The sequence below is a fragment of the Capricornis sumatraensis genome, chromosome 1 (assembly GCF_032405125.1).
Source record: "Capricornis sumatraensis isolate serow.1 chromosome 1, serow.2, whole genome shotgun sequence".
NCBI classification, from domain to species: domain Eukaryota; kingdom Metazoa; phylum Chordata; class Mammalia; order Artiodactyla; family Bovidae; genus Capricornis; species Capricornis sumatraensis.
This window is the reverse complement of record NC_091069.1, coordinates 82,464,272-82,474,458: the sequence shown is the minus strand read 5'-3', so window position 1 is coordinate 82,474,458 and position 10,187 is coordinate 82,464,272. Positions and strand designations below refer to the sequence as shown.

At 39.9% G+C, this 10,187-nt stretch overlaps 1 non-coding gene across 1 annotated transcript; it reads left to right on the top strand.

Moving 5' to 3' along the window:
* The first annotated feature begins 9,768 nt into the window (after positions 1 to 9,768).
* Positions 9,769 to 9,838, top strand: TRNAG-UCC (transfer RNA glycine (anticodon UCC)). The gene has a single exon. It is a non-coding gene; the product is annotated as a tRNA-Gly (tRNA).
* Positions 9,839 to 10,187: the final 349 nt, after the last annotated feature.

Below are 10,187 nucleotides of genomic sequence, written 5' to 3'. Positions count from 1 at the left end.
GAATATGCTACTTTATATTTCAGGTTCAGTGGAGACAGAGCATTAGCCGTTTTGAGTGAACTTGGATTCATGTTTCTCGGTGATTGTCCACAGACTTGGAAGCACATTCTCGTAGTGGCTTGGGACTCTATGTTATAGACAGAATGTTGCAGACAGGACAAATGCTATTGAACTTGAACTATCTTCATAGGTTACAGAAGGTAATAATATACTGCGGGAAGAGAGTAAGAGATGTAGAGAAATTCTGGTTTGCAATGAGAATCTGCTCAGCTGATTTGAAGGTCACCTCACTTTGGGTCAACAAATGGTCTGGTACTTTTGATTTGGAAAGCATTCATGATACCTCAAGCAAAAGTATGTAGAGACTTTGGTGAAAGGGGTCAGAAAGAAATAGGAAGAATCTGAGGTCCAACAGGGAGAAGTCTAAGGAGAAAGCACTTTGGGTAAAAAAAAAAAAAGCCTTGCTACTCAAAGTGTGGTTCCAGGAGCAGCAGCAGCAGCTGAACTATAGGCTCCACCCTAGACTGGATGAACAGAACCTGCTTTGTAACAAGATCCCCATGTGTTTCACGTGCATATTTCAGTTTGAGAAGCATCAGTGAAGCTCTGGGAGGGCAAGGAAGACTCACATGAAGTTCAGAATCACTAATGATATTCTGGGTGGGTTGGAAAGTCACTTGGAAGGTGAGATACTATATGGACAGACAGTCCATGACAAATCTGATTAGCAATGACATCGTGGCCCCGAGGATGAATTCACAGCAGTGGTGGAAGATCAGAGAAGTACTCCTTCCTCTGGGTCCAGACCTCTACAAGAGTTGGTCAAAGCTACTACTACAGTTACCAGAACACCAAGCATGGAGAGTTGGGTTAAAGAAAAGGCTCTGCCATACATATTAGCCTCCAATTAAAATAAATAAATTTATATTAAAAAAAGAAAAGCTCTGGTTCCTTTAAGGAACAGGAGTGCTTAGAAGGTCAACCAAAACAGAAGCCTGGTTTGAGAGTTTCAGTCAACATGGTGGAGGTAAGAAAGCAGGATAACTCAGACATTATATAGGAAAGCAGACTCATCACTAACTAACAAATCAATATCTCAGCCTCCTCACATTCAAACTACTGCAAATCCCACCAGCCACAGAAGGAGGGTTCTGTGAGGATGTAGAGGCTTTTAGGTAGTGGAATTTGAGTTTTCATACTGATGATGTGTTTTCACCTTTCCCGATCATCTAGTGGGCTTTGGGGATGTTTTATGACACAAAGTCCCAAGTTTGCTTAAGGTAAACTGCTTTTGCCTGGAACTCAATTCTTAAAGGAGTATTTTTTTAGCAAAGTTTTTAAAGATTAGGAACATAAACACTTTAATTAAATCTGTAAATTTAAACCCACAGTATTTTCAGGAAAGGAACCTTACATAAAAAGATATTTATGTCTTAAGTAACTCTGATTAACTGGTTCTCATCAAATTTACACAAGTCATGTCATCTCCCTGCAGTCCTCAGTCCCCTCTAACTGAAACCACTGCTCTAGTTCATGAGGTCATCCAAATTGGGCAGGGAATACAGTGCCCTCTTTGGGCAGCCTCTTAGGGAATATTCCTGCAAGTGCCTGGGAGATGTCTCACACAGCATAGTCTGTGCTCACCAGGCACTGCCATTCACCCACCAGGCCTCAGCATGGCATCCAGTGTGGATGGAGAACATCTGCCAGGCCCCACCAGGCATCAAGCTCTCATCTATGTTCTGCATTGTTCATCTGGGGATTATCACTTTGCCCAGGGTGCTGTGTCCTGGGATGCATGAATCAGAAAACCCACAGGATACCCAAGACGGGATGATCACCTTTCAGTCCTGATTTTACCCGATCTAGGATGTATTTCAAATAGAACCAGGGAGAAAGTGTGGCAGACTTAGCCCGACACAACCCTGCAGAACTAGAGGCTTCTCTCTCTCGTGTTCTCCTTCTTACCTTAGATACCCATACACAAAATTTCTATCCTCATCGACTCTTTTCCCCAAAAGAGTTATTATTTATGCAAATATATACTGGCAGGGTGTGTGTGTGTGTGTGTGTGTGTGTGTGTGTGTGCATGCACATAGTTGGGGCTGGTGTGATCCTTTGGCCCTATAAGATAGATTTGCACGTAGACCCAGAAAGGACCAATCTGTTATTTTATACAAAAGACCAAAATACCGACATCTATCATCTAAAAACAAGTGTGATTTTTTTTCCTCTCCCAGAGTTTTTAATGGATATCTACTTTTAGTTTGCAGAAAGGTGCAAAACAAAGACTTTTTCAAGGCATTCTAATACAATTAGTCTTCTAAGAAAAGTCTCCTGCTAATCTTACCAAGTAAGAGGAGCTTTCTTTTATACATTTTCTTTACCTTGGCACTTGGAATGGTTTGTGACTTATCGCACTTGATTGTCAGTCAAAGTGCCCAAGGGAAATAGTGCAGCGTTCTCCTTACATAGCTCACTGCTCTCTTGTCAGCCAACCAAGAGAGAAACTCTTACACAGCTTGATTTAAGTGACAACGCAGAGCAGCTATCTTTCATGGTGTATATATGTTAAACCTATTCATCTTTAACCTTGTTTTTAGTCTAAGGTCTGTGTTCTTCATGATGGATAGTCATAAATACCTGCAGGTAGAAGAAAGGGTAAATCAATGATGTGGTTTGGAAGTTAAATGGTAAAAAACTTGGGCGTTCCTTCAGCAAAAAAAGTAAGTGTTTTCTGGCAAAGATGAATTAAAAGGATCATTTACAGAGAGTTGGATTCTAGAGGGTTTTTTGCTTGTTCTTTGTTTTTGTTTTTTTAAACATCAGGTGGCTGCAGGCTAAGAGATAATAAGTGATTTTAAAATTAAGTTGTTGTTGTTGTTGTTGTTGTTGTTTTTCCATCAGGGAACATTCTGGTGCTTTCCTCAACAAACAAAGTCCTAAGTTCTGCAACAGAAGAGTGATCCATTTTGTAAAGAAAACAGATTTGGTGTGTCACACCTATTTCAGAATATTTGGAGGTACTGAAAGGTTCAAGGGGAGTGGTGGAGCGGGAAAGGGCAGGAGCGGTGGAGTCCAGGAGAGAAAGGTTGAAAATGAATTCTCCAAGCATTTGAAAGAAAAGCAGCCAATACTAAGCATGTAGAAGAAACAAGGATTTAAGTTTTAAGACAGTAAGCTATAACGTGCTGATGTTATGCACCTTCAGAAGTTTTATGGAGCCTCTGAGAGTTGTGGGATGATGGCATGGCACACAGTGAGTACAAAAATTTTAACTGCCCAAAGGATGAATGGAGGTGAAAAGTCACTAAGTCAATATTCTCTACCCTCTGAGAGCCAGAAGATATAGTTCTCACAAGGCCAAGTTAATAGCTACTCTCTTTCCTTTCTGTTATTTTTCTATTGAATAGAAGTGAAAATTTTCAAAGTTCCTTGAGTGCGTGTGTGCATGCTCAGTGGCTCAGTCATGCCTGATTCTTTATGACCCTGTGGACTGTAGCCCACCAGGTTCCTCTGTCCATGAGATTCTTCAGGCAAGAATACTGGAATGGGTTGCCATTTCCTCCTCCAGGGAATTTTCCCAATCCAGGCATCGAACTCGTGTCTCCATCATTGGCAGGTGTATTCTTAACCATTGAGCCACCTGGAAAGCCCCAGTCTAAAGCCCAGACTATAGTAAACCAATTAATTTATTTGCAGATGTTTACATTATACAGATAATTACAAGACTCTTAAAATGGCAAAGGAGGAAGATCTATCAAACAAGTCCTCTCATTTTTTCTAGCCATCTTTAGATTTGGAACCACATTTTTAAATCAGTTGCATAAAAATTAGCACAATGACTACTGGATACAAAGGAGTCAGAGAACTGGTCTGATATAGATATGAAATATACCTGAAAAAATAAGTAGCATGAGCCATGGTCCCTGCCTATGCAATGTGGGTTTTTGTTTTTGTTGTTGTTGTTGTTGTTTTGTGGGACTCAGCTGAAAAGGACACTGAGAGGTTTTGCGTAATAACGTATAGGTTTTTCTTACCTCAGTGAGATAAGCTAGCTGACCTAGGGGTAGAAAAGAGTGCAGCCATTTGAAACCCCACTTCACTCAGTTATGTAATGCATGGGCTTCTTAAGAGTCCAAACATTTAAAATACTAGAAAGTTGATTTAAGCATTGTAGAGAGAGAAAACATTTGTTCTTCTTCCTCCTTCCTCATCACATACCCAGGAAAAAAAAAACAACCATTGTGAATCAATTACCATAAAGAATAGAGTTATCACCAGCCTGTTCACTGATTCAGCAAATAAAAATTTGCAAGCTTGCTGTTTAGTCTTGTCCTAGGCATGTTTCTGTAAATAAAGTGGACATTTAATAATCGAGTGCACCTTTCACTTCTAGTGGAGTATTGAATTTTGTGGATGCAGATGATAGCTCATCCTGAAAACCTTTGCTTCTTATATTGCTTTTCAATTACAGAAACAAAGACTCCCCTAGGCTATTTGGCCTGAGCCAGTAAAGTTAAGTTTTCAATGTGACTTACTAGGCTGTAGTGACCAAAGGAGGTTAAATAGATTAAATAGAAGACAAAGGCATTAAAGCTGTCCACAGTGGCCCTATTGTCCTGACCTCCTCTTTGCTACCAAAGGCCTACTCTGTTCTGCATGATAAGTGTATTCTCCATCATTCCCTTAACTTCAGGAGTTATCTATTCCCATCTTCCCATGAATTCTCTTCCCAGGACTGGGAAGCCCCATTGCTGCCTGCCATGGGATCTGTCTCCTCCATGCACCCAAGAATCCCATTGCCCTCCATAAACCTCTCCTCAGGCATTCTAACAACTGTAGCTATTTTGACAAATAAATAAAATACATTTATATCTATATTGAATTATGAACATCTATCTCCATATAACCTGTTGCATGCTCAGTTGCTCAATCGTGTCCGATTCTATGCAACTCCACACAATGTAGCCCACCAGGCTCCTCCGTCCATGGGATTTTTCAGGCAAGAATACTGGAGTGGGTTGCCATTTCCTCCTCCAGGGGATCTTCCCGATCCAGGGATCGAACCCGAGTCTCCTGTGTCTCCTGCATTGCAGGCAGATTCTTTAACACTGTGTCACGTGGAAAGTCCTAGGTCACAGATATGTTAAAGGGTAAAATGGGGATTTGGAGGCATGTTCATGGCAGCATTCATGTTCTTAATAATTAGCCAATACTTACCTCAGATAGGAGCGAGACCAGCTGCATAAAACTATTGGGAACACTTTGCAGTAAGCACAACGGCAAGAGACAAAAATAAGCATACCTTATTATGCCAACACACATGCTCCTTTGAAAGAGTTTTACCCTTTCATTCCTAAGTTCACAATCTTGCTGTGACAAGCGCATGACAGGCAACCCACCACTGCCTTTGCCTTTACCCTCTGATTTCCGTTGCCTTGGGACCAACCTAAATTATCCTTTCATTTTCTAGATTTGGCCTAGGCAATTGTTCTTCTATGATCAAACTCCAGGTCTCTGTTAGGTCCTCCCCTAGATGCCTAGATAGACTAACTTTTATAATGGAATACAATCCTCTTTTTCTCCAACAATATTCTAAGAACTCACCTTCCCTAGGAAACAGTAACAGCAGAGCTAGGAACAGTGTTCACTTGAAAGCAAAGCTTTAAGCCCCTCTGCCAGTCCCCAAAGCCCCATAACAAGGAACTTTATGGGAAGAGCTAGCCCTATTTGTCTTAGCCTTAGCCAAGATGACAGGCCAGAGTCCGGTCCTAACATTTCCTAAAAAAGCCTAGGCGATCCCTCTGTAATGCAGGCTGCAGAATTAATAGAGGTGGCTTGCTTTGATTGATATGGCAGTAGCTGCTATAATCATTGAAAAGTAGTGAACATAAGACAAGAGGTAGGAGCAAGATAGTAAGGGAATGATTGATTCGGGCTTGATTCTCGAATGACCATTTCAGTGGAGACTGGAGGATGAATAGCCAGGTTACTTGGCATATTGAAGGCTGCAAATATTGGTAGTCTGATAGTTCAGGGTATTCTATAATGAATTCTATGGCTTAGGAGCTTCAAGAGAATACCATCAACTATTTTTTTTTTGTTTTTATTGGAGTATGATTTATTTATAATGCTGTGTTTCTGCTGTACACCAAAGTGAATCAGCAATACACACACACATATCACATCAACTTTTCAAGATATTTTCCTTAAGATTTTTTCTCCCATAGGATATTTTACCAGTTAGGATTCAGTTTTTAAAAAGAGGCAAAATATCTCTAACTATTCTAAGAATGAAGAGATCTTAGTTCAGAGGACTAAGTGTTCTTGTGCTCCAAAGTTGACTCCCAGAACACCCCAGAATTGGCCCACCAGGGAAATTGCTCTCTTCGCGATTGTCAGAGAAGTGCAAAATTGTTAAGTCCTTGTGCTAATAGCTGGTTCTAACATTACACCACTGAGATCACAACCTGGATGTCTAGAAGCTGCTGCCAGAACTGCTGACTCTCATGCTAGAACAATGCCAGAAAAACAGATCTCTGTCTACCACTGTATCTCTCTCCACCTAGTTCAGTTCTGAACTCACAGTTTCATGTGTGCATCTTATTGGTAGAAATTAAATCTTATTCAAAACCTTAGCCACAGTGACATCTGAGGAACGATGGTTTTAGCCCTTCAATATGTGTACTCTGGAAGGGAATACCAGATGATCTTTTTGCCTATCTCAAGAATTTTCCTTAAGTCTGAAATGTTAACTAGGACATGTCTCAGAGATGACATTTATGGTCAGATGTTCAGGTACACAGTAGGCCCTTCCATCAAATAAATGTAAGTGTAGTTTTAAATTTCCACAATTTCTTTTACTGAATTATAGTTTTAAAATATTAGTTCTATTACTTTATTTATACTTCCTTGGAGATCACAATCACTTGTATGTTGGACTCTCTTTGCCTGTATTCTACATCGAATCTTTTCTCATTCATTTACTTTTCTTATTTGCTTTTCCTACACTTGGCTCTGGAGAAGGCAATGGCACCCCACTCCAGTACTCTTGCCTGGAAAACCCCATGGGCGGAGGAGCCTGGTGGGCTGCAGTCTATGGGGTCCCTAAGAGTTGGACACAATTGAGCAACTTCACTTTCGCTTTTCACTTTCATGCATTGGAGAAGGACACGGCAACCCACTCCAGTGTTCTTGCCTGGAGAATCCCAGGGACGGGGGAGCCTGGTGGGCTGCTGTCTATGGGGTCGCACAGAGTCGGACAAGACTGAAGCGACTTAGAAAAAAAAAGAAAACATTGGCTATGACCATGCCTCACCTTCATATTTTCAGTCTAACCATTCTCCCTTGCATAGGCTATAATTTTGTCTTTGTCTCTGAAATGATTATTAAAAATATTTTTCTCAACAGTTCCCCCTGAGGTTATTTGATCAACTTTTGTCTCACCTCTTCCTCTTTTTTTCTTTTCTGCTCCTTTTATGCTGTTGTTTTTCTCCATTCTAGGTTTTGAATTTCTGATTCCAAGTGTTCTTTCACATGTAAAAACACTTGTTTAATGGTATTTAATGAATGTTGAGACGTGTTTCAGTTGTCCTCTACTTCCTAGTCGCTTTTCTAGTGGTGTGGGAGGTTAAGAAATGTTTTTACAGTGTGAAAAACTTTGATCTTTCACTTCTAATTTCCCTCTTAAATTAGCTTTGGGTAGGTGTTGCCTGTCATTTTCTGTTCAGTTTTCAATGTTTTGGACTTTCCTGAACCATAAATAACAGGTGTTTCTCCATGGGAAGAGATTGAAGTGAAGGTTTTAGGTGGATTAATGTCTTCTTAGTGTTTGGTTGGTATTGAAAAATTGAGCTTTCCCAATAGATGTACCTTTGGCAGATGTATCATACTTAGTAATATTCTTAATAAGTAATGTTTATATCTTGCTTGTTCCTTTAATTTCCCTCACCAATCAGCCTTCAAAGAAAAAATTCTTCCTTCCAAACTGCCTCCAATTCCCCAGAATAGATGCCTTGTCACGTTGGTCACTGCTGGTCACATAAACTTTCAAGCCTCTTCCTTTTGATTCCCTAGTAACTGGTACCCTCCTACACTAGGATTCACATCGATTTTCAGCATTCACACTGAGAGTGGAACCCTTTGTTCAGAGAGTGATTTGATCTGTGCTTCACTCCTGCTAACACCTGCCTCCCTCCTGTTTCTACATATCCTCTGTCCTAGATTGGGATCTAGAGGTGACTCTGATGGTTTTAAATATTTATTTTCCCAGTTACAAGTTCAAGTCAGTTTGTAGATTTCTGTTTCTCCTGATTATGCTGTAGGTGTGAATTAAGAGTGCATTTTTCTTCCTGTTTTTAACCTTAAATATTTCTAGAAAATACAGAGAGAAGTTCAGATTTAGGTAGTTAAATACCATAAACTTACAGGAATTTGGAATTCCCATTTGCTATTTTTAAAGCTATTTAAATGGCATTATTCTCTATCTATAATTACTAATGTATAGAAAAGTCCATTATTTTTATCCATTAATTAGTATTCAGGAAACTTGCTAGACTATTACTGAAATAATATATTAGCATGTCATCTATGAATAATGACAATTTTGTATCTTCCTTTCCAATCTTTTTATCTTTTGAATCTTTTCCTCTGCTGCCTAATGCTTTCAATAAACTTCTGAAGGAAAGTTTTAATGGCATCTTTTCTTACACGTAGCAACAAAAACAAAACTCTCAGTGTGTCCCTACCAAGTAGGATGCCTGTCCTTCATGTTTTTATCTAGCGTATTTTTAATGTGATAAGATAATGTGTAATTCCTGGTGAAGTATATCCTATTTTCCTAAAGTCAATCATTAAAACTCACAAGCCAAGGATGAAAGATTCCAAATAGCATCAGTTGTTGGCTATCCACCTCCTGCAGGGCTCACTGAGCAGAACTCTTAACTACTGAAACTAAGCAATATCAAGTCATGTGGTACAAATATAAAACAACTTTATTTTTGCCAATAATTGTAACCAACATGCTGTCTTGAGTTCCCCTTTTCTCTGGGCAATGAGCTTCATCATGACATACTAACCTGACTCTTTTTCAAATTTTTTAACATGCACTTTTTAAAGCAGTTCCATTTTCATTGTTAACACTCTATTCTGCTCATTTAAAATATTTACTCTCACAATTAGAAAAAATTAGGAAAAATTCTTTAAACACTGTAGGTGAGAATATTTAAAATATTCCCTAGTCTTCAGTCCCTGACCTTTTCATTGAGATTATCATTGATACTATAGGAAAAAGGGAGAAAGAAAGGTATTTTTCTATGTGCTACCTATGGCAAGGCTATTCCTCTTCTTATTTTGTGTTTGGTTTAAGCAGCAGTCTTTTGGCACATGAGCTTTTGCTCCTAAATATAGCAGATCCCAGCAAACTTATAAGCCAAGGCCCATATACCACTATAACCCACAACTCAGAAGCCTAAAGATATAGATAAGTCCATTCTCCCTAACTCTGGGGACGGAGAACTTAAGGCACCATACCAGGATGCCAAGCATCTCAGAGCTCTGTGCCTGATTTCAGCAATATCAGGGCAGATCAGCAAGCTTAGCTGCCTGGCAGAGATTCTACAGGACACTGGAGGTCATTTTACCAGTCTAATAGACTTGCCCAAACTCTGTGATTCCCTTCCTTTGCCTTGAGAGACAGCAACCAGTTGGATACCTTTCAGCTCCCATAGAAAGGAGAATGAAAGAAGTATCTTCTCTAGGACTTCTTTGGTGGTCCAGTGGTTAGGACGCAGCACTTCCACTGCTGAGGGCCTGGGTTCAATCCCCAGTTGCTGAAATAAGATCCCATAAGCCACACTGCATGGACAGAAAAAAAAAAAAAAAAAGTGATTCTCTGCATGAAGAATCACTCTCTGCAAAAGGTATAACCAGCTCACTTCCAGCCTTTGTTTTACATGAACTCATGAACTCAAAGGGGCAGAGCCAGGCTGAAAGGGCCTACCTCTGATGAAGAGGCATTTCTTAGCCATCCTTGTAGGAAAGTGGATAGCCTGACAGCTGATGGGTACCCCAAAATTTAAATGTGGAGTAGAGAAACTTTGTTCCAGCTATAGGCTTTAGTTCTCAATTTCTGAAAACCCCATATATCCTCCTACTCAGGGCCTCCTGACTTCCATCTTAAGCGA